This window comes from Varroa destructor, unplaced genomic scaffold (assembly GCF_002443255.2).
Source record: "Varroa destructor unplaced genomic scaffold, Vdes_3.0 BEIS01000006.1, whole genome shotgun sequence".
Classification (NCBI taxonomy): domain Eukaryota; kingdom Metazoa; phylum Arthropoda; class Arachnida; order Mesostigmata; family Varroidae; genus Varroa; species Varroa destructor.
The window spans coordinates 31,557,043-31,582,903 of record NW_019211459.1 but is presented as its reverse complement, the minus strand read 5'-3'; the positions used below and the strand labels follow the sequence as shown (position 1 = coordinate 31,582,903).

Here is a 25,861-nt window from a genome sequence, read left to right as displayed (position 1 = left end):
TTGTTAGTTTTCAAAGCACCAAATCGATTGTACGATGAAATATGCAGTTTTCTGACACGTTGAAGATCAAGTCTTGAGACAGTCTTAATACTGTGAACACTAGTGTGGTGCTAAGCCCCGTATTAGGGCGAGATTCCGGCGAGGGCATTTATTTGCCTGAAGGAATATATTTTAACGAGAACTCGCCCGCCTCTGACAAATCCGTTATAATTACAGCATAAACGTTTCGAGCAGAAGTTTATTTTTTCTAAATAATTATACATCGACTACACAGATCACTTTCGCAAAAACAAACGTCACCTATCACCGTATACAGCCTCGTATATAGTCGTTTTCGATGTAGTGCTCCGAAAAAATGTTTGGGTTATTACATGGAGAACTATATGTAAACTAGCAAATCAGAGGTAGAACTGGCTTTAGTGTAGACAAAAAAAAATGAGGTAAAGGCATGGTCACTGTTTTATGCTAGAAAACTATCGTCGTCATCTTGTACATTTAGCCGTTATGTAGAGTTGATGCGCGTCCCCTGTCATTGGCGTCGTCTGCTGCAACTCATCAGCTTCGACAAGATATAACGAACAGCATAACTAGATGTTCGCGTCAATGTCTTTGACCAGCGTTGTAGCAGCGGCTATTGACGCCGTCGCCATTTCAACTAACAGTGCATATCCAAGTGAATCTCATTTTCTCCCGTCAGTTAAGGGTGCCAATATGCTGATTCGTTCTTTGTAAAAGCTGAGTACGCACCATAAGTCGCCACCAGCAACGCAGAGGGCCATTGCGTTATGATGCGCGTAGTAAATTACAATCCGGAAGCACAGCAACCGCTCGCGTTTCACCTAGTGTTATTCTAAAATAATGGTATGGGAAAGAGCAATGGAAAGATTAACTGCGTAACAGAAGTGGGCTAAGAGTCCAACGAGCTACTCTGTGTCCATCGGATGACCAGCAGGCTCGTCCGGATGGCGTCCCATTTGCGCGATGTCCTTAACCTCGACAATAGTGGGCGGCATCAACAGGAGACGCTCAACAGGCGCCAGCCAGAAAAGGGAAAATCACCCGCTGGAAGCGCATAGGATGGTGAACGAGCGTGAATAAAAGAAACCAAGGTTCAGGGAGGGCGTGGAAAATTTCCTTCTTCGTTGTAAGCCTTTGTTGCCTTGCCCTTCCGTTCCTCGCTTTCATCCTCGCATTTCTCTAAAGTCTTCATCTTGGCCTTCCTGTTCGCTTATTAATGCCGCGGTTGAATACATCTGTGGGCGTCTGTTTTTATGAAACAGCCGAACAGGCTCTAACTCTACCCACCGTTGCATACGTAGTGAGAGACCGTTTTTTTCTCTGTAGCACATAGAAGCCTTGATGTAGCTTAACGCTGTTACTGCGCTATTGTAAGGACCACGTGCTGAGAAAAACGTGCGACTCCCACTTCTTGCGCGGTCTCTGACATTATAATGCTGTTACTGCCGCTGCTACTGCCGTGGCTAAATTTGATGCGAGCCGCTATCATCAGTGGTTTCGTGAAAGCGGTTGGTAGGGCGGGGCAGAGTGGATTGTTGATCGTCGACATGTTGTTGCTGCAGTGACTTCGTTGAAGATATATAGAACGAGTAAGCCAAAGCGAACGTGAGTTCAGCGGGTGGATAGTGGGTGCAGGGCCCCATATCGCTAAACTCTGTTCGACAAGTTAGGCGAGCAGGCGGGTGGGCGGGCGGGCGGAAGATAGTGGCAGTAGCACAACGCCCATCTTTCTTTCGTTTTCTTTTTCCTCTGCTTTTTCTCCGTTCTCCTGAAGAGAAAGACTTGAATCGCAGATGGAGCCAGCTGCTGCCCCACCAGCGCTTGCCGTTGCTTCGGACCTTGCCGCAAAAATTGCGCAGAGCACGCCCAGGTGCACCAGCCGCTTCCCTATTTGATCCATCGCTGTTGTTGTTGCCGCCAGAACTAAACAACGCCAAACGGCGACTGGTCGGAAGAACGGAACAGTGCGGGCGTTCGGCTTGCGAATGCAACGTTGTGTGAGGAAGATCTTGTTCGCTCGTTTTGCTTCATACAGCCCTTGTTTTTCAGTCTCTCCTGAATCTAAGCGTTCATACGGTGCAGCAGGACGCGTGGCCTGCTGCAAAGAGAGCGTAGAATTTACCACTGATATTGGATATGGAGGAAAGCAGTCTGAAAAGAGGTGCAAGCCAAATCAAATCGATCACAACAATCAACTGATCGCCTACCTATTCGTAGTGGAAAGTTGAATTTAAAGGAAAAACGCCAATGAGAACGAGATCGCCGATGTAAAATGAAGTTAAAAACACTACGGGTTCACGCCAATAAATTTAACAAGAGTCTAATAGCAACAAACAGTATTAGTAATTTTGTCATTAACAATATTCCTCGTATTACCGTTTCTAAAACTATCTTTAACTCTACTTTCCCTCAGACTTGAATCGTATGCGCCGTCGCTTTGCTTGAATGCCTTTTTAATGCATTGGCTATCATGGTATAGGATTTTGGATTATGCCGTGTTGCAAGACTTGCTAAAGCCAAATCTAACGTATATATGCGATCGTTTGATTATGGAAAAACGAAGTGACCGATTGTGGCTAAAATAGCATCACGTTTTTCAGTTAAAACTTATGGCACTTCCGAATTTCCTTCTAGCAGACCCTATCTTCGACAATGGTACTTGCTAACAAAGTGAGTGAGAAAAATCGCCAAAAGCTCGAATAGTTCTCGCAGTAGCGTTAGTGATGGTGAGTAACTAAATATTCAACCGTGGTCTACTGGCCTGGTTATCATTATCTACTTACACCGTCATAAATATATGTGTGAGTGTATGTGCATATATATGCCGCCTGCTTTTCTGTTATACTAGTTTGCCTGGACCGCACTAGCCGCATTCACTTTTTTCTTTACTTAAGCATAGCTTTTGCTCCTTGCTGTCGTCCGGCCAACTAGGCCCATCCTGGCTTGTCCAGGCGGCAGCCACGTCCTTTATTCTAGAAAATGGGCACGCAAAAAGTTTAGCGGCATCCATCCAGCAGGCCAAGCAGGAAGGCACGCAGCTACATAGCTGTCCCGATGCGTCGCAGTCTCTTCCGTCGACCGACCGACCAACCGATCGATCGATCGACCGACCGACCGACCGGACTGGCAAACAGCCAGTTTTCTAGGCGGTTTACGGCAGCACTATACCGCTTAGTATAGTAGTTCATAGTGAGTGACACGATGACGATGTACGGATACGAGAGGCCGAAACGAACTGGGGAAAAGAAGTGAGAAAGTAAGCGCGGTAACGACAGCAGTCGCACCAAGATTATTTTTTCGTTGTGAGCTCGAAAGTAAAAAATGGAAAGTGGGCGAAAAAGCTAGGGCAGCAAAGGTTCTCCTCGAACTTGGCCCAGCACCGCTTTTCGTCCGGGTATCGTTTGAAGGAACCATGACGACAAGCGAGGCCTTTGCTGGTACACTTCGTGCTCTTTGCGCCTATGTGTTCCGCCATCTTTTGTTCTTGTTTATCCGTCATCGTTGTTCGCGGATAATCATATCGGCAAGAGCAGTAGACTTGTAGCTATGCAAGACCAACCCACATCACCTGCCCCTGCGTCTTTTAACCGTAAGCCTCGGTTAATTTTTACGGGCAGTGGTTATGAGCCCCATAAGGACGCCGGGGATGCGGCGACGGCTGCCGTTGGCGTGAGCCACGCTTATATAAGTTGAAGCTATGCATTGCTCATGGTTACCATGCTCTACAGCGATCTAATGGAAGACTTTCGAGGACATGGGCGCGCCTTGGCTGTGCAATGAGACTTAGGGTGACGCCACACGAGGAATGGGTGTCAAGGCATCATCCCGGTTTATTTTTTTGCTAAATCCTATCATCACTACTACCACTAGGAAAATCGCATCATGGTCATGACTGGGTTCGTCCGTCTAGTTGTTACTCATCGAACCTTAGACAGCTGATATTGGCAAAAATCAGAGTTAGTTTTGTGAGTTGCGTGGAATCGCTGGCTGCCTGTCTATCCGAACAGAACATGGAACGGGGGACGAGCGAATGAACAAGTATGGCCGCCGTTTGTCTTGTACGGACAGTTCCAGCCCAGCTCAGCGTTGCCACCGTCTGCAGCGATCCGTGAAATGTCTACTTGTCTGTAGCGTAGACTGCACAAGCAGCGGTAGCTTGGCAGCAGGTTGTGCCCTCGCTTCTCGTACTGTAGGGACGGGGGGCGAGAGAAGGTACTGGCTGCGTGGAAAAAAAATTTGCCTATATCTAACTCGATAGATCATAGTGCAGCAGAAAGAGCAGAGAAGCGCCATATCTGCCATAGGCACCGACGAACCGAACCACTATCTCGATCGTCGACACTCCATATGCTCTTGGCCCGCACTCTCTATGCACCCGCTGGCAGTTTATTAGAACGAAGATTATGAGCAGACTCGTCGTTTGCGCGAAACGAGATACACTGGAGACATGTATGGTATGCACTCTGCTTATGAAACAGCGAAAATATACCACGGAAAGAAAATGCTGTTTGGACGCTGACATATTGGTACCTCGATAAACTCAGTTATTAATCTGAGGGAGCAAAGTTACGGACCTTATAATTAGCATAGTATTTTCTTTTACTCAAGTAGATGAATCAGAAATTGCTTTTAAATTCACTGTCTCTATTATTACTTAACTTCACCTAAGTACGCACTTTAAGATGTGATTATATATTTATTATGTTCATATATACATAACACGTAATTTCTTTGTGAAATTTTGATTATTAATTGTAGTAAGTTTCTAAGTAAGAGTATAGTTACGGCAATTTTGTTCCATAGAATAATGGCGTGAAGCCTCCTTTTAATATTGCTAGGTCGTTTTTACTACCTTGATGAGATCTCCTTTTATCAGCAGATCCTCAGGGTAGTAATAGATAAATTGCCTTGCGATATAAGACTCATTAAACACTGTGATTTCTGGCCAAGGAAATCTACCCAAAGACCGAACGGATGTCGAAGGCCATCTTTTGCTTACCATAGTTCTGCCAATTCTGAGTGCACGTAATTTTCGAAGTTTTCATTTTTATCAAGAAGGGAATCATTTTTGAGGGACGCAATTTGAAGCAAATTTGCAATCCATAATTTCTACGTAATTTTATAATTAATGTTTATATGTAAACACAATTGGTTAACGGGCTGCAAATTTTGGACACCAGGTACTATAAGGCTTATGATTTTTCATATTTACAAATTTCTTCAAATGCATAGTTTTTTTTTTATAGGTTGAAAGATTCAAAGCTATTTTTCGTGCCTATTTGAATTTGCCGCTGTAAATTCCAAATCACCTATGGAAGCGAAATTTAAATAAATGCGCGATAAAATTATAGTTAAGCGTTTACATGATTGGTATGCAAGATGTGGTTTGCTGATGGCGCGTATTTCAAATGCCAAATTGCCCTGAGGCTAACTGCTTGGAACGGCATGTATTAGATAAGTAATAGCTATTTTTGTTTACCCTTTTCCTTTTGTGCTTTTTTTTTATAGCCAGATTTTCTAGACTGTCGGAAAGCTCTTTCTTTTTTCGCTCTGCAAAGCTACCGTTTCCGTTCTGATTTCATTGTTAGCTCGAATTTCAAAATGGGTCCGTCAAACGGAACATAAAATGAAAAAACAGCATTTTCATTCATCATTCGTCAAGGTCGAAACAACCCGGGATAAATATGGCGTGTACGATGAGGTCTTTACAGCTGAGGGGCATATTCAAAAATAGCTTGATGATTTGAGACATTTTTCATTTAAATTTGTTCAGGACAAACCACTATAAAGTAGTCGCGAAGGCGCATTACTGTGACGCAGGTTTACGTTGTTTAGTTATAGTATTTTCTATAGTATAGCTATAGTAGAAAAAATACCTTGAGTGTGCCTCGAACGGTGTTTTTTTTTTGTTACCCTTTTCTATTTCTAATTTGAGCCTGAAGCATAAAGAGCCTGAACTGGGTAGCCTGGCGAAAGAAATTATAGCCAGTAAAAGAAATCATCTACCAATGAGTTTAATGTCATATGTATGAGCTCACCTGACATTATTGTCCTTTGGGAAAGCTCAGCCTAGTGATCGTTAGGCAAACAGGATTAGGACGAGGAAAATGGAAAAATGTCTGACGTCGCTGTTTCACGTGTGGCAACGTAAAATTACTCGTTGAAGCTATGCATTGCTCATGGTTACCATACTCTACAGCGGTCTAATGGAAGACTTTCGAGGACATTGGGGAATTTAAGCTCCTTGGCAAAAATTTACCTGTTGCATCTTTTTTCTTAAAAAAGCAAAATTTATGTTAACTTAAAATACCCATTTACATGTCGAAATTATGCATTTCAATGTCGCTTACTCATAGACAACAGCGAGTGTTTAACATTTAGCTAGGTTGACCTAGAGCTAAGGAAAAACTCTAAAGCACTTTGTCTTTTTTTAGTGTAGTGTACATCGTATAACAGAATCAAGCTGAAAACAATACGCCGTTTGGTAGAAGAACACTGACTTTTAAATTTGGCATGCACACAAAGATTGAATTACGCTCTACTAAGAAGATTCGCTGTGCAATGTAATGCTCCGTGTGGTCATGGCTGGGCATGAATATTCTCATATGGGTAAACATATAGCACGCTTCGTTGCCCTTCGGCGGCTAGAACTGCAGTCATCGTGTACACATCTGCCTAGTCACAATGACATTGGATAATTGATAGATCTCCTCGAATACCATCTATCAACTTCTGTTAAATTAGTAAATTCAGTCTCTTTTAACCGCACGTCGTGGCAAAACTTCAAGGTCTTATACCCGTGCCAGCTCAGAGTCGACGGGAGACTTGTCGCGGAAGTGCTCTTGAAATTAGAGTAATTCATTGTTTTAACCCAGCTTTTACCAGGAAGGGACGAGCTAACGTAGGAACAGAAGCTTTATAACGGACGCAATCTCAGTTTACGCAACATCCTGAATCAAGTTTGGTACTTCTCAGACAGCAAATCTATCAACTTTCTAAGAACCCTTGGAACTATTAGCGCTAGGCTTTTTCACTGAGAAGCTTGATCTTTGTTTGCGATACACAGTAATGGTTGATAGTAGGCAGCAGATGTACGGATAAGGCATCTGAAAAAAAAACACCTATCAGCCGCCATTTTCGCTGTCAGGGCGTACACATAACCTGACCTTAGGTGGTTTTTTTAGGCGATTTTTCCTCGTTTACATCTACGATGTGGAGAAAGTAGCGACGAGCTTTTCACTGTATTGTCAGACCACATTGTTATCTTACATGCGGTCTGTACATACCCATAGCAAGGTTTTTTAACCTTGTAATAATAATAACCAATTGCTAACTATTTTCACGTGTCTTCCCTGTGCTCATCGACACGAACTAGACTGTTAATTTTAAGTCAGAAAATTTCCGATCTATTTTTTCAAAATGAGCAGCCTTTATCAGAGATAATCGGTGAATACCATTATGATCCTCAGGGTTTCGATCATTGGACGTCTGTACACTTATTTTGGCTTTACTTAGGGCAGATCTACAACAAGCTCTCGATCTATAACAATCGCCTTTGTGGCATAACTGGTCGGTGTCCCTCTGCTCGTATTTGCTGAATGAAAACTTTTCAGGTATTTCGCTTCCTGAAGGGGGGTATTCGAAACCATAACAACTAGCTAACGATGTGCGGGCCGATGATTTTTATTGAGACGCACACAGTTTTGTGTGTGTATATAAATATATCTGCCCTTGGTTGTTCTCGCGGATCCTCCCGACCCGGGACGCTGCAAATGCAATCGCTCGGTGTCCTCATGGCAGTCTAGCGCTCTTATTTTTGCAGTGCCCCAGGGCTCCTTTGAGGGGCCTGGCAGGCTTTCTAGGCCATGCTACTCGGCTCGACACTTTTGCCAAGAGACTAAAGTGCGTAGTCGTCCGACCACAAGCCAATGCCAGAGCCACATCATACAGACTATATGAGCTTATTACATCCTTGCGCATTAATGCGCAGCAAGACAGTATACAAACGCCTATATATGTGCGCTTGTGTGCGTTATTTCTCTCTATCTATGCGAAGAATGTAGTAACTTCTTTGTTCTCATTTTCGCACGATACATTTTGTTTGTCTCTGCAGCGCCTTCGGCCTTCGATCATCTCAAGGACAATGGGTCGATGGCGAGATATCTAAAGCCTAAAGATCCGTATAGTGTTCTGGAAGTAATCTAACGGTACGAAAAATCCGTGAAGAAAGCATGATACCGCAAGATACCTACTTCTAAGATACCTACCCTTCTACTGATACCTGAAAGGAGTCCGCTACTTGTTACTATGGTCAATATATGGATAATTCATATTTGCAAAAAATACTTGTCTAGATGCCTCTAGATTTGTGATTTTTACTAATTATACAGAACTTTAAATGCAAGCAGTGATTCGTTTGAACAAAAACTTATGGACTGCTGCAACGCGAAGCGAGGTCCGTGTGAGTTGGACTTCTAACCCGTTTTCCGATATTTAGATGATACTGCTTGCAGACATGGATATGTTATGTTGAAACCACGGTTTCAAAACGATGTGTTAACCTGTGTAATTTATTTAGCACTTAGCTATCAGCAATAAAGGCAGATGTATTCACACAGAAAAAGTTCACTGTAGAGGAGTGGTTCCAGACCATTGAGGAAAGATGGTCTCCATGGCCATCCTGGTAGCCCCATCAACCCCAAGTGGTTTCCACGCGTCTGCAGATGGCCTATGCAAGATTTTCTTGATATTTGTCTCGAATTAGTTTGTGCGCTCGTGACTATGATCTGTAGTGACCGGTGTAATTAATTAAGACATTTTCATACAGACCGTTCTATAGATAATTGTACATTCCTCAAAGCTTGTCGTATAAAGTCACCGAAAAACGTTTAAAATTTCAATTTTCAAAAGAAAATCAATAATCCAAACAGCTTATAATCATGCAATTCGAATACACTAATGATACATTTAATGGCATTTGGCATATTATAAGTCGTGGCGGTCCCTATAATTAAGGCATCGTAAATCAGTCATTGTAACAGGTGTAGTCAATCTGGATAAGCCTATTGTTATAGCTGATAAATTTCTACCGTGTAGTTAGGTAACCTCAGGCGACACTGTTGATACCTTTTGAATATTTCCTTCGATGACAAAAATTAACTAAGTAGAGGATAAACATTCGACAAAATGAATCACGGAATTTAACGAAAGCCTATTCTTTACTCCATTTCGCTCGAACAGAAAGTGTCCTTTTTGAGAAGGATCTCAGCGGAATGCGACGGGTATCGCCAGAACATGTTAGCATCGCCATTGTACGGAGCCAGCAAGAAGATGTCGGTCTGTAACAATGCTGGTTACTAGCCTACGCCCAGACAAGGCCAGGGATTGTCACAGATGTGTCTAAGAGGCGCCTGCGTCAGGAGGCAGTGCTGACAGAAATATGCGCTACAGGCGGACGAGGCCCAGCCGACACCTCATAGTCGTCCATTGTGCTCACGCGGCGAAGCCAATCAATCCAGCGAGATGATGTTTTGGCCTTGCACGTCTCAGTTGGACCACAGCCTGAGGCATCGCTCATAGGGAACACGAATAAGACCACAGCTGTGTGGCATAAAAAGATGTTGGCGAAAAGCAGAAGCTCGCTATCCAGCTGACTCAATAAACTTCGTTATATTCCCGTATACCTTACTTGCTCTCCTGTTATTCCCAGAGGTACATATGTGAAAAATCTGGGGGGGGGGGAAGGGGGCATTACATGTTTGTGCACTTCCATCATGTTAAGGTATCAGTAGTACGTATGCTGTAGTATTGTTACAGGGATAAGAAGTACAACGCCAGTGTTAGGCACTTTCTATGAATAAAGTGATAAAGTTTAGAAAATGGAAGAATTACATTTGTATGTATATACGTACATAATTTGTTATTTTAATAAAGTAGTGGCCTTTTGGGATTAAATTAGGACGAAATGTGAAAAAATTCATTTCTATGATGCCAGTTTGCGAATTTATAATATATTTGGGAGCAAATGACAATTGATGCAGGGAGCTAGCGCTGTTTTTATAAGAAAGAAAAAACCAAAGTTTTGACCGCAAAGCTCAATGGTTTTTATGCTAAAAACTCAGAGCTCTGAGACACAATGCAGGATTCGATGAAACTAAAGATGGTTTCAGCATCTTTACGTACCTTGAATGCTCTTTTCAGAATGTTGGCCATAGCCAGCTATGCAGCCTTGGATTTTTTGGGACTTGAATTGGAATTTTTTGACACGTCCTTCTAACACCATAACCAGGGAAAAAGGAGAAATCTGCATTGGGAGACACAGAAACCTTAGAGTGGGACTAAAAAATGTGCCTGCAATACGTTTAACTTAAACTTTCGCTTGTATTACTCTTCATTTAAGTGTTATTCGTTAATAACAGGAAATGTATATTCATGATAACGATACCTGAAAATAGAATGTGATGAGCTCAGTGGAGTCTCTAGAAAAAAAGAACGCTATTGATATAACGAGATTAGGGTAAGAATGCGAAAAGTAACTATTTAGGGAATTGGAAATCACAGACATCACTGTATGGATTCAATATCCATTGTATATTTCAAAAAGAAAGACATATGGGTATCCTTATTTATTAGCAAACATGATCCTAAAATTTTGTGTTGTTGTGTGCCAAGAGTAAAGGTACATTTGTATCAGAAATGCTATATAAAGTTGTTAGACTTACCTGGATGACACAGAAGGACATCTATTTACTGATACCAACGAAAAATCTTTTTGAGGATGATGTTTATAAAAAGATGTCTTTAAGCGAACAGATGCATCTTACTACAATGCGTAGTCGCACATACACGTGTTTAGCTAAACACCGTTGAATATTTATACGACGGTATCTATTTGTCCTGCAAGCCTAACAGAGGACAAACTGTGAGCCCGAGCGTGAGTTCCATTTTTGGAACAATGCATCTTGCGTTAGGTCGGCCAAGAGACACTTCTAAAATCGATCTTATATTGATTGCTGCAGAACTCGATCGACATTGATTCGATCTATTGTACATACTAATATAATTATACAGAACTGTACTACACAACCCGTGTAAATAAATAATGAATCTTTTGTACTGTCGAAGCACACTCAGACATATTCTGCCATCCAAGAATGTTAATGATTGAATAACACAGCCTTTGTCTACGTAAGACCTGAATCGTTATACCGAATTATAAGGACAAATTGTAGTTATATAGAAAGGCCTAACATGATCAAGATTCGTTTGAGTTCTTGTTATGTCTGAATGGACCTATAATGCCTAGAAGAACCTAGAATATTAGAGAAAGGCAAGTTAAATGGAAATATGCTTTGTTTTTTTTTAACACTTCCTGGCGTATTTTAACGATAAACAATGGAGAATTTTCTGTCTTTAAGTAAGAGGAACCATGTGGCCTTGTGGTCGATGCTTGAGGGAACATGATGGTAATACGGTAGTCATATTTTTCTGGAAAATGCAGGTAACCGGCAAGTCGTATTGGCCATAGATGTAAGTAGTAGAAGTTGTGTTATATGAAAGTGAGGTTCTGCTGGCACTCTGTGGAGAGTAAAGCAATATGCCTCACTTATTTATGATTAGGTAGCTTATTCTGATGGCGAGGCGCACTTTCGTTTCAAGGTGGTCTCTCAGGGAATAGCGGGCGGGTGTTTGCTATGATCTTGAGGTTATCAGAACACTTCGATGCTCCATTACAGGAGAGAAACACGGCAAAATAAGCAGAAAAAAAAAGCGCTAGTTACCCATTCGTACCTCTGCTGACGTTGATAAACTAAAGGAAGTATTCCGTTTTGAATCAATTATTATCTCTCTCCGGTGGTACAGAATCTGGTAAAAAGTAGCAAAATCTTTGACTGTTTATCGTCGATGTTATTCATCGAAAATGCCGACAAAATATACATGAAAGCCTATAGACTATCAAAAAGTGCGGCCATATATGCAGACAAACGAGAAAAAATGGGGTTTATTATATGTTTAATTTCCGTATATTGCATTAGTAATAATCATGGCTGATACTAATAGCAGCAAATCCTAGGACGGACGGTTTGGCCGAGATTAAATTTCACGAAACCTAAACGAAAATTTCAACTTTTGGTACACAGATCACTGCCCGCTTCAACAATGGTCTGCAAACGAATTGTGCTTGCTCTCGTGCCATCTCTCTTTTAGCAGAGGCATAATGAGAAAATGATGCGGTTAGTAACAAACGGAGTGAAGGTTATAGAAATATAGATTTGGTAGTACCGTTTCGGCTTACAAGCGGTAAAAGCGCATGCGTCGAATTTCGGTACCAGACACAGTGATGGGCTGGTAATCCTATCATTTAACGATACGTCAACTCGATATCAATATATCATCAAATGCCGGGACCAATCATCATTTGGGTCGAAATTCACAAAATGAAATTTTCTGAAAATCTGTAAAAATTTCGCATACTTGTCGAGGTTACCTTAACAATTGGCTTACTGTGCTTCACAGCTGTGCATATGCCTAACGTTGTGATACGGAGTAAATACTGTTTTCCGCCATATGGATATAGGGCAGATAACGAGAGCAGAACCTTTATATTCAAAGGGATCATCATAAAGAAAAATCCGTTGCATCGTGAAATCTGTATACACGTTCATAGCCGTAACTGGCCGCAAATTGTTCCTAGAACGGATTAACCGTGTATAGTGTTCAATTAGGTTAGCCGGTTCTATACATGTATGTTTGTATCTTCAAATAAAGATGCCTGTAGGCGGGGTTCTTCTACGTTCTTTTGCTCGGAAAGGCGACAGCTATTATTATTTATTAAAATTATTTATAAAATTGACCAGCATAGAAGTAATGCGGGATCAAAGTAGAATACGATCCCAGTCGACGCAGTCCCCCTAGCCGACAAAGTGGCTTGACTCATCCATCTTTAAATAGATAGGTTTGTCAGAAAGTTGTTGGCTATTTCTTCGATAACATTGCCAAGCAAATATTTTTGCTACGTTATAAAATAATATTATTAGGCTAAATATACACTACTTTGATCGATCACCTTTTGGTATAATCCTATCACTGTTGAGAAATCTGTAATTTCTGGGCGAAAAATGGTGACGAGTGATTTTTATACATTTTCATAGAAACGGAATGAACATTATTAAAGGAATTTTGCAGAAATGGAAACATGTGACAGTTTGATGATGCATGATCCGACCTATACGGAAGATGCGTTAAAATTTATTATCCATGTTGTCTTTAATTTTTGCCAGGTCCGTTGCGACGCGTGAAAGAAGACAAACTTTTAAAATATGCTCACAAAGTTTTCCCCGCACCTGACGTAGTCGACGAGGAGACTTATGCCTAACCTCTAGTTTCGAGTTTACAGTACACCCTTCCTTCTGTCCCCGGAAGCGTAGGTCCTGGTTCAACTCTAGTCCACATTCTTGCTTGGGGGCCTCAGATGACCTTCAGGATTATAGTCGAATTACAATCCGAATTTTATTCTTCGGCTTTCATTTTAAAACAGTTTGTTGAGGAATAAGACCCGTTTGATGGTCGATTCAAAGAGTAAATTATAAAAGTGGCTAACGCACCGCGGAAATTTACCGATTTGCCCGATGAACCTCTTATCCTTTGCAAATCACTTCTCGGGGTTGTATGGGTTAAAGGATACGATACAACGTGCAGTACCCCTTTTACCGCAGCATGAGAAAAGGGGATCTCAATACAACGCGAAATCTTTCAGCAAGACTTTACGGTCCAGGAACTGTGCGATGACAAAGCCTCCGACCCAGATAGAGTCTGCAACGAGCATCTGAAATGCGCCGTCATCCTGGCACCGTTCTAGACGACACCATTTATTAAATGTTTACATGCTCGTACGCTCCCAGCCCAATGGTGAGATGCTACCGTTTTAGTGATCCCTAAAGGAAAGAACGACCCAACTGTGCTCTCATTATGACGGGGAATAGCGAGCAAAAAAGGTTTTATTATAAACAGCTCTAGCTTGGACTAAGAGACTGAAACAGCTACTTAGAAAGCGTACACGTCATCTCAGTGAGCCACATGGGTTCCGAAGGGAACGCTCCACAAAAACAGCGCGCAGGACTCTAACGCCCGACGTCAAGACAGTACTGGTCACGCCGCATAATCCGCTATACGTGCTATTCGTCGACCTCAAAATAGCCTTCGGCTCGGCGCCCAGGAACAAAATCATGCTTACGCTGACCAAAATAGCTGTCCCTATGGATGTGCTCAACCACCTCGCTGCTATTTTACAAAAGAAAAGAATAGCAATTGGCGACAGAGTGGCCAAACCCCCGTCCTTTACACAGATAATCGGCCTGGCTTAGGGAAACAACTTAAGCCCACCCTTATTCAGCCTCAGTAACCAGGCAAAAAGGTTGAGGAAACCGGTCGAAATCATTTTGTATGCAAAGGATTAAGTGATATATGGTTCGAACGGAAGCCAAATGCAGCAAGCCCTGCTCTATGCGTCGGTGACAGATTTGGGACTGATCGTAAAACTGATCGAGATGGAAATTGATAAAGTTTAGAAGACGAGGAAAAACAGCGACCACTGACAGATACCGTGTACCCCTTGATCTCACCAGATCGTTTCTTGCCGGTTCCGAGTTTCCCTACACAGGTCACCGAAAGATGCAGGAAAGGCTGTGTTGGCTGGCTGGGCGATAAGACCATCTTGTCGCTTGTCCTCACACTAGTTCTAAGCTCCGATCGCAGCAACGTATGGGATATGTGTTGAGAAGATCTTACTGTAAAAATGTCGAAGCAAACTGCAACAGAGACTCCTTTTCTCGAAGAAAGCACTGAGACTATACATAGTGAGCCGAAATTGTCTTGCGTACGCCTTAGCCGACTTGTCGTTGTTGTTCGAGAGCGTACGTCATCGCTTTGAGCTTTCAGTAAACGAAGCCTTTAAGACGAACCTTAGGAATTGCGAGTCAAAAACAAGGAGATTGATAAAGGTTTCTTTGCCTCGAGTGCAATAGGGAACAATACATGGAAGGAGACGAACCGGTTGAACTTACAGCTTGTCATTCGCTTGGCCGTACATTGATTTCACACGAGACTCAGCAGGTAAGCAGGTTTCCACAAGGCTGACATTACATTCAGATACCTTAGATGAGGGGGAAATTGCGACAGATATTATGTCACCCGTTACCCCTCACCATCTGGCAAAACATCCGACAAATCCAATTTTATAAACTCAACGAAGCTCGTGTAACCCACATAACGCGTACTCTTTTAAATAGTTCTGTATACTCTCACTAATATTGGGACATTATGTGGTTGACCTGTGCTTACTAGTGCTTTGTGAAGTTTTTCACTACTAAAAGCAGAGGTAAACAAATAAAATGCGATTGAAAATTTTCTGCTAGGTAGCTAAAAATGCATGTAATCTGGTTATGTTATAGTGGGAGATTAGCTTCATAAATTTTCTGCTACCTAGTTCCGGTCGATTTTTTAATGGCTTGTTGTAATCTTGTTAGTTGTTGACAGTAGACAGGCACAAATCGATCGTTTTGACAAGGGGCAGCAACTCATAACGCACGAACCCTATCCAATATCACCAAATACGTAACATCGCCTTCTTTGGCGTCAGTCGGACTTTGATACAGATGATGGAACACTTCCTTTATTATTATTTTTTTAAATTTACGCATCATGATCGTATGTGATCCACTTTTCATCATAGCGGTTAACCGCTTCGGAAATAAATTTGTTTCATTGTATTCCTGTTGAGCTTTATCCAAATATATAAAAAATGTTTGATAATAAATGTTTAGTTCCGTATCGACGCCATAGCTATCTACGAGTCCAGATTTCCTATCGAAATTTCCAGAACGAAAGGGGCCGAACCATCCTTGAGCTGTTTCTCTCGAAAGCTCACCATGACCACAGATAACGCAGTTTTTTTTACGGGCTTGAACATCTTGCGCCTTTATCTTAGTCTACCTAAAAACAAACAGAATAAATTGTTATATATCGTGAATTTTTCTCATCTTTTTGTATTACGAGCTTAAATGAAGGCACTCCAACAGTGTTAACACACCTACTCCTGTCAAATATCAGGGGATGCTAACGACAACGCAACCCACACGACCTGAGATATGACCTTAATGAGATGTTTAACTATGGAAAGGCGGTCAGTGACTTTTTGACGACCTATTAAATACTAGCCGTCAAAATATACAATTAGAAACAAGTGACATCGTTGTTCACATCCTGAATTTAAAGTTGTCCCAGCAGCATGGCTCATTTGCTTAACTTAGCGTTCGTGGCCACTGTAGAACGCCCTCAATAGAGCACGAACTTCATGATATTGACATAATTCAACGAGAACCGTAAACAACATTGACATAAAATATTTAATTAGTCTGCACCTACAAACGGGGGTACGGTAACGGCGTCGTCTGATATAGAATTGGGAACTGTATGGTGCCAAAACGAATGTTTACGCACACCCAGGCAATTCAATTATATATATTATACTATATAAATTCGGTAGATGTCGAAGAATCTTCCGCTTGCATAGTCTAGACTGAACATAAGATAAATTTGTAAAAAAAAAAAGGTAAAAATATAGAAGACTCAATGCCGTACGCGCCATACTAGTGCAACACTAGACAGATAGCATCATGTTATTAACCTTAACGTTAAACATGTGTAGGTATAGGTCCACTAAACAGTGAGACAGCTAAAGATAGTTCATCCATTTAATGTGCATATAACTGGTTAGTAATTAACAGTACGATAAAAAAAAAAAGTAAATTTCTTGCTTGAAGTTTCTGCGGCCAGCTCTAGCCCAACGAAGTCTAGGAATTCTAACTGCTTTCGGTGTTTTTTTTGTTACTGCCTCGTTGTGACAGCAACAGGAATTCACTGGATTCCCACCCATGCATTTTTGCCCACATACGTTGTTCATGAACTGAAGATTCTTATTCTGTTTCTATTCCCTATTCTGCTAGTCCGCAGCTGAATAGCTTCAGTGAAAAAAAAGACGAACTGCGAAGTTCCCGTAAAAGCGGAGCCACGCAGACGTTTGCTGTACGACTGTGTACTGCGGACGCTCGCCGCACGCACGCACGCACGATTCCATTAGATCTTCTAGCAGAAGGCAGCCCCTTTGCGTGTTTGACTGTTGCCGGCCGCTGCATCTAAGTCCTGATCCGGGCTTGACAAGCACGACTGTTGCTTCCGCCTTTGCCGCAGTGTATTATGACACTGATGATGATGGTGGTGGCGTTGTTGTGCATGCGTATGTTGTCCTTCGCGAGCGGCTGCGAACGGCTTTCACGAACAGGGTGGCGAGTGATGGCTGAGGGAAGGGGTCGTTTGTATAGTATGACCCCACTGCTGGCATTAGTACTTCGAAGGGTGTTGCTCCTGCCCTAATTAAATATGCAAGCGGTGTTATTCTCTGATTAAATCACTTCTCACGTCGTCTTCACCAGGAAAATTCCATCGTCCGACTTATGAGAAAAGGTTCATTACGAAGATTTGCAGGCTGTGGATTTGCTTACATGATACTACATCGCTTAATTACTATTTCAGCTCATGGTTGAACTATGTTAAAATGCTATGCCGCTGAGCGTCTCAAAATTCAAGTGTGTACAGAAAGATGGGCATCATCGCGCCATTCGTAAATAACGAAGTGCCACTTCTTTATGCTTCGAGATTTCAGTAGCATTTGAAGAGACGGCGAGAAGGCAAACAGACTTCAACATAGCACAATTTCCTAGTATTCTCTCTCGTCGTTATGTAGGCTATAATCGTCTGCTTTGGACTAATAGCAAACATGCTGATGCACGTGGATATTATTGCTTGCAAAGTAATGGCGTATGTGGAAGATCACTGTGCGTATACTACTTGCACGGGCTCTAGCATAGCCTCATTTAACCATATCTGTAGTTCTCATATTTTCAATTAGTCCGACAGCTGTATCTTGGGTCGAGAATTTGAATTTGGACATAATACAGGACGAGAAATGGTGGAATTACGATGAAAACAAATTTTTGCCGCTAAGTGGTTTCAGTTACAAAGGTCCAATACTGAAAATACGAATTCATGTACTCGTTTTACTAACTGTTTCACTAACTTATGACTTAATAAAGAAAATCAGTTGGATAGGTACAAAGAGTATGACTCATAAAATTTGTTTTGTAATAAGGTTACGAATTAGTGACCAACTTTCGCCGGCAGGGTGTTGTTCCTCAGTTATTGTTTACCAGTTACAGGTTAGTCAGAATATAAGATGGTTGTGGTTTCAGCCACTTGATCACAAATTGAACTATATCTTAGAACTGGCAGCAAGCCTTTTATGGTATAAGTCTCTGGGAGCATTGTTATCAACAAGTAATATCACAAAATACCTTCTGCATCCCTGCAAAAACATCTATTTTGCCGCGTATTGCAATCCGATAGACGCATGCTCCGCTAAGATACATTGAAACGGGCAGATTATAAAAGAAAATTTGTTTTACAAATATTAAGGATTATAATATTGGACTATTCGCGCACACAGTTCTCAATAGGTTTCTGTCACTAGAATGGACATGAATACGTTAAGGGCATTACTTCAGAGAGATTCTTCTCAGCTTGCCTAGGTTTCCAACATCAGCGCCGAACGGGTTTATTACTGATAGAGTGAAAGTGACGAAAATACCATAAGAAAATAATCGATGTCCTTAAGCCTTCTCGTTTGCAGGAGACTGCCATTAGGTGACGTACCTATCACGCTGAGTCAAGTTCACAAGGCGACTTGTGCAAACAAAGACCTATGACTGACTACAATTTGCTATTAGATATACCGTATTGTAATTAAGAGGTTCGGCTTGAAAGCATTATCTTTTTTTCGGTCGAATAAACCGGCGTATACTTTTAGGCTCAGACTTATTTATAAAATACGAGAAAAGCCGTCTTTATTTCATCATCTAACATTCAAGCAATGAGACAGACCTTCAATGGTCGTTTTGACGAAGACTAAGTCCTTGATCCATCACATACCGACGGGTTTTATAATATTTAAGGAATTTTTGCTTTATAGATGTTTTATTTTTATCAACTGGGCAGTATGGTCAGTCAGGGTTTGAAAAGTGATATAAAAGCTGTGACTTAATGATCGGGCTTTAAGACAGCCTATTAGCAGACATGGTCGAAACTGCCGAGCTATTTTCCGTCTGCACGAGTATTATGTCGGTCATAAACACTCTGCCCCAACGGTTGTGTTATTTAGAGACACTTGAAAAGCCATCAGGCTTGAAAGGCTCGCCAAGCTGAGGGTTAACAAGAAGGAAAGATGCATCGCTGTCGAGCACGCAATACTGACATATTGCTAACTGTCGCTTGTATTTGGCCTAAAACTCGTAGCTATCCTTCATAGAACCTGGTATTCACAAATGGCAGCCTGAAGCTTGTTAATCTAATTTTCTCATACGCATAAGCTACCATCTGTAAACAGTTTACGTGTGGACTTAAATCTACTGCACTTCCAGCCAGAAAATGTTTGCTAAAGTGAACAAAATCTTCTATCATGTTTTGTATATGTGCGTGGTGTATCCTATGCAGCGACTTCATTGAATTACCACCGCCGGGTCGTTTGATGGAATCGATTTCGGCCTGCAACTTCATGTGGCGCCACCTCTACCACCATTGTCCTTAATGACTATTAGTCATCAGTTCATACAGTTCAACGTTTTACATTTCATTGTATGTTGTGTTGTATTTTACATTACTAGCTAAACTAACAATAATAAGCCTGACTCACAAGGCCTTGAATGAATGCACGAACGGTGTAGGACGTGATATCTGGAAATGCTCTCACGATAGGCACAAGTGTAGTACAGTGATCCAGTAGCAACTGATGGCAATACGAAAAATAAGCAAATGTTCATAATGAAAACAAGTCTTTAACAGCTAATAATGTTAAGGTAATACCTCTAAATACACCATCACCAAGTTAAGAGTATCGAATAAGTGTTACGATGAAGTGCTTGCGCAAAGTCAATCTTCACACGCTGCCAGCCTTCAGCCTTCAGAATTACGTTCAGATTGTTGCCGACCTTACCGCCGAGGAATATATTATAAAATACGGGTTTCCTCGAGTGTTTTCTACAAAACGTGTTCTGGTTCTGGGTCATTTTTAATAGCTTAATAACTCAGTTAGGGCTTTTCGCATTTTTCTATTGAGTATGTAGAAAGAAGTGTTACCCATTCTTGAGATACGCTGTACATGTAGTTTTTTAATTAATTAATATTAGTCGCAAGTTACAAGGCGATACTTTTTTACAGAAAAATTTACATGTTTATAGGCATGCTGTACCGCACAGCGATTAATTGATATTTATGGACACACGCATAAAAAAAAATGGAAAAAGTAAAATCATGACTATAAAGAACTCCGGATTGGTCGTGCCCACCCCACCTGGATGATGACAAAAAGCCCCCCACACACACATGTATGAAATTAGCCTACATTTCTGCCCGTAAACTTATTCTTGTGCATAATCGGTACCGCACATACACGGCAGATACGAGCCAACTTGAATCCGCTCGTTCTCCTTACTTAATATAAAGCGAGTTCAAATCTACTGAGTCCGATTTCCGAACCTTAACTTGTTACAGTTATGATATCACCCTATAAGTTAAACTTGTTGGGTCCACTTTGCTGTCTTACTACAGTGTTCCGGTTGCACTTTTTTCCATCAACTTCTCCTTCGGTAAGTTCGCTCGTTTATGCCATTGGCGTGTTAGAGCAACTTACCTTAGTAATACGGTTATCTCGCTGCTAGCGTCCAATTTTATTGATCCTGTGATCCTGTAATACCGTGTCAAGTGTCCCGCTCTTCTGCATCACTTGCTCCGTGCTTGCATTGCAAATAAGCAATGCATGTCTTATCGTTAGCCTGATACCCTTCTATGACGCTTCTGCTACCTCAAGGTGAGAAGTAAGTGAATCTTTAAAATTCTATCCAATTATAAGTTGTTTGACATACCTATTGATTAAGGAACAATTTTTTTTCTCTCCCATTAAGCCAAACCTGGACCTAAAAATATGCAACACTATTAGAATTAAATTTCGAAATGACCGCACATACATTTTTACTTAAGATAACAAATTTGTTGATCCTGTAATATGGCGGCTAAAGATTATAGGCCAATGAAAACAAAACACGAATATGTCAGTGAAATAATCAGAATAGCCGTTCTGCGCACCGAAGCGCAACGCATCTATGATGGAGGCTACGTGCGATAATTTGAAATGTTTTTACAAAAATTTACTATCTCAAATAGGGAAAACAGAAAATGTGTACCACAACAGGTATCTGAGGGCTATTCGAAATACATGAGCGTAATGCGTTTCGCTTCCTGCTCAAAGTTTCAAGCTGTACTTTGAGCCTTGTACATGTAACCTGCCCGGTGACAAATAAGTGAGTTAACGGAACTTATCTTTGGAGGACGCATCGGACTTTGGTAGTAACTCAGACAGCGAAGTTTCTTTCTATTGAGATATGAATCGCCACTTGACCATATGGGTAGCGCTTAAAAAACCGCGATTCGTAGCAATATGTGTACTCAGAAGTTATCAAACCCATTGATCTGAGGCGCGTTATTCTATATTGTTGTAAAGACTTTTAATGTGTCCCTCGAAAGAACATACTGACGGGTTCCAAGGCACATGTTTATAAGGGCTTCTGAAAGGTAGAAAAATGGAAATAAGCCAAAACGTTATTGTATCTGAATACTATATTACTTGTTTCAACGGTTTGATAATGAAATATTGAAGGGTGCCATGTAACCACGGGTCCCGAATGGTGTCGTCGTAAACAATAGCACATTAATTTAGGGGGTATTAGAATGGAAAGCTGTTGTTAAAGCAGCTATTACCAGAGCCGATTTGTTTAGAGCTTCGTACCTCACACCAAATAGTAACGAGCATTTGCATTAATGCTTTCCTTTCATCTAATTCGCTATAACAGACTAAAAAAATTTTATGATTATATTTACATTGGGTGATCGATTATTTTTACCTTGGCAATGAAAATGACGTTATTTAAACTTGCGATATTGTTCAACCTAATTGGCCATAATTGGCCCAAACAGAACCACGATAGGACTCGAGTGCTTAGGACCCTGCGCATGATCAGATGTCAGCTCATTCTTAAGTGGCCGATCTGCAAGACGCCAACAGTAATCACTCTTGTCTGGTTTACCCAGCTATAATGACGAAGCACATAATCTATAATTTATTTACCTTTTTGTCAAATAAAAGTCCAGCAGTCCTTTTGAAGATCGTACGCATCACTCTGTGCACGTCGGAGTTCGTTGAGCAAGGCTATGCTCAGCAGCTTTACCTCTTTCCATGTTTCGGTCAGGAGTATCACCAGCTTTACCTAAACTGCCCTGAAGATCTAGACAGAGACTAGTACATCGTCGACTCAAAGGATGTCGAATGCAAGGTTGGTATTTTATGAGTTCGATAACTCTCACTGCATTCTACAGATAAGGACAATTGCTAAAAGTACGCATTTTTCTGTGAATCGGATAAAAAAAAATACGCATCTATGTCTTTTATACTTACTTAAGAACAGTCCTTCTTTGTTTTTTCAATGACCTCGAAACAATTGTCTTATTTTTTAAATGATTCATTAACGCTGGACCGTGGTGCACTGACAACGATTGTACTCGGGCACAGGTATACCAAGTATACGGAATATGTCGACGGCAGAAAGGGGTAGTTATGAAAGTGCATACATTCAGAACTTTAAATGATAATACTGTTGTCTTCAACATAGATCTATTAAACATAAACTTTGGATTACCTGAAATTACTGATGAATGCGATACAATCCAAAAATCCTCGGCTCGGTGTAAATTTCGCTGAACGTCCGTGAGAATTTTTTTAACAGTTTGTATCAAATAGGATGCAACGCGCTTGAACGACCTACCCAAACCATTACGGATATTATAACCTAGGTCGTATTTAGAACCACGGGCTACGGGAGTCAATTTTATGACGCAAATCGATATCTAACATTTTGCATAGTCAAGTATATTCTATGAATTGAGTTGTCATTTTAAAGTCGTCACCTTCAATTGAAATGGTACAAATATCTAGGTTCAGCGTTTGTAATATCCTAATCTAAAAAGAGGGTAGTGTATCAAAAAACTATGACTGTGGCTCACTTTATGCATAATTTAGCCTATATCGCGTACGTTAAAGTGTTAATTTTGTGTAAACTTTCTGTTTTCCGCCACATCATTCAAAATATAGGACGTTTTACGGCAGATTATTTTCCAGTGTAAAGTAGGTTTAGGGCGAAAATCTGAAATTGTAAAATCCTTGCCTCGAATCTTCTAGGGGCATGTGCGTATCGGAGATTTTTATACCGTTGTATTTTCAGATTTGACGTATAAATTATGGTTATTACGATTTTAGTCCTTCTAGAAGAACCATCGGTTTTTATGCGGAACGTATTCGATAGCGACGTTTCCGGAAAAAGTAATAATATTTGGTTTCAAAGGCTTATAATTTCTTTATGAGGTTAACATTGACTGCAGGAGAATCTACAAATAAATGCTGAGTTTAGACAAAGGAAAAGCATTCGAAATTTTTCAACAAGGACGAAAACTTTTCGATGCCGATATATCTGCAGGGCGTCATCTCTATGCCATTTCTGCCAATCTATTATTGTATATCCGGAGTGGAGAGCATAATCATTATTTTTTCTCGTTCTTTGTTGACCATCGGCCTAAAGTGGTTCACAACTTCCAGCTTTTGGAATCATTGGTGTTCTGTTAGCCTCATAGTTGCGCAATGTTTCATGGCTAAAACATTAGTACACCGTAAGCTGAAAATAAAAACGCTAAGTCATTTTAAACAATCATTGAATTTCTGTTGAAAATATAGCTAGAGACGTTATCGTTTTGAGTCCGCGCCATACTCACCTTGCCACTGCAGCAGCCGAACTCCTACCTCAATGTTCCTATCCCTTGAAACTGAAGTAGCCTATACCTTTCGAAGTAGAGAAGAAAAGGCGATCAGACAGGAACAGAAGTCGATAGAAAATTTATCAGAACAAACGATGCTATCCGATGGTTAGGTTCCTCCATGGCTTCAATTTTCGACCTTTCGCAAACTGAAATTTTGTAAATGAAAAGCGATGAAAGCGATACGAAGCGTATTCGCCTTAATCAAACAGCGAAAGACTCTAAACTTGCTTGTTCAGCGTTAGCCAGGTAGCCAGAGCAGTCTATAAAAAGTGGACAGGTTTTTCCTGTCGACCTCATTAGGGACAACAACCATTGATTACTTACTCATTAGTTGACGGATGCGTTTAATGGCATGGTGGTGTCAGACAAGTTCGATCTCTGACAATATTGAAATTGAATATTTCGTTATGCAACAAATGTATTTGGCTATTTCGGACATATTGGCGTCGAATGTTTTCGAACTCCTTGCCAAAAATGAATCTTTAGTACTTCTTCTACGAGGCGTCTATGTAAAGCTTTAGCAATCGAACAGATTTCCATCGAAATTTGCATTAACTCTTTTTATATCATATTCTGTTGCAGACGATCAGACTATTTATCTTGGACGAAACACAATTAATTTTAATGCGTGCATCTATAAACTGAGCTGTCTGCTATGTAATTGATAATTATTTATCACTGAATCACGAATCTGTTAGACACTGAGTTACTCCATCATAAGCACGACGGAGCGGTACTTCGAAAATTTAGTGGACAAGTGTGAAGCTTTTTCGACTCCCCGACATGTACAGTTAATTGTTATATATATATATATATATATATAAATTAAAATAGTCTGGGTAAATATTATTATATATACTTTTCAAACATGTTCAAGGACACATATACATATAGTCTATGTTTAACGTTTGACGTTTAAACCGCTTGCGTCATAAAATTGTGGATTATCAATCATAGCTTTGTTATCTACAATGGCTGTAAAATTGATCGAATTTAAATGGAGAAAGAGAAAAGTGCAGTCTACCTTACAGTGGTTTAACGCAGAAAGTTGTACTCTAGGACTCGGTTAACAATTAACATAACATTTTTATTCTAGTCGAAATGTCCATCCGATTGCCCATTCTCGTAGGCCGTACCGAGTCACGACAACTTCACAACGGGCTTACAGGCATTTTTCTAGTATATATTTTCTTATAGCCTTTAAAACACCTCGTTGTAGCCATATCGATAACACAAACACTCGCCAGCTTTTTTACAAATGAATATGCTCGCATAGATCGGCAACGAACTGAGTCAAGGGTCAATAGCCTTAAAGCTATGACCTAGAGATCTAAAAATTCGCTTCATAAAATACAGAAAATCTAACTACAGGAAAGTGTCTCAATTTATTCATTTCGCCTTAGGCTGAGTGACGTTTCTCCTCCGCATGCTTACACAACCTGGCGACGTAACAGATGAGCTTTCGTGGGTCTATTCTGGTCGTAAATTCACTTCTTTTTTTTTTTTGCAGAACTTCATTAGTGCGCCTGTTTTATCCGGGTTGGGGACGGTTCTGGATTGAGTGCCTTATGGTCGCTTAGATACGCTAACTTTTCTGCTTTCGTTGCATTTAGCGAAGCTGAAGATGGTAGCACTCGGCGCGATAGATAATACGATTTCAAGAATTTAGCCAATCGGCCAAAAACTCTTTTGTGGCTAGATGTAGAATACTACTGGGACTTTTGTGTTAAAAGCTTCGGCAGGATAAAATGAAGAAACCAATATTTCCGCGGCAAGAGAAGACTGTTTAATCTACCAGTTCGGATGAAGTCCGACG

At 40.9% G+C, this 25,861-nt stretch overlaps 1 long non-coding RNA gene across 6 annotated transcripts; it reads right to left on the bottom strand.

The window, feature by feature from the left end:
- Positions 1-15,658: 15,658 nt before the first annotated feature.
- LOC111252964 (uncharacterized) lies at positions 15,659-24,745 on the bottom strand. Of its 6 annotated transcripts, none has more exons than XR_015330005.1 (5): positions 24,370-24,740; positions 22,307-24,191; positions 20,816-21,746; positions 19,820-19,912; positions 15,659-17,444 (listed from the first exon to the last, which is right to left on the bottom strand). It is a non-coding gene; the product is annotated as an uncharacterized LOC111252964 (long non-coding RNA). The 6 variants fall into 6 exon arrangements; XR_015330006.1 differs by having other exon boundaries at positions 15,659-16,008; XR_015330004.1 differs by having other exon boundaries at positions 19,820-21,746; positions 24,370-24,745.
- Between the last annotated feature and the right edge of the window lie 1,116 nt (positions 24,746-25,861).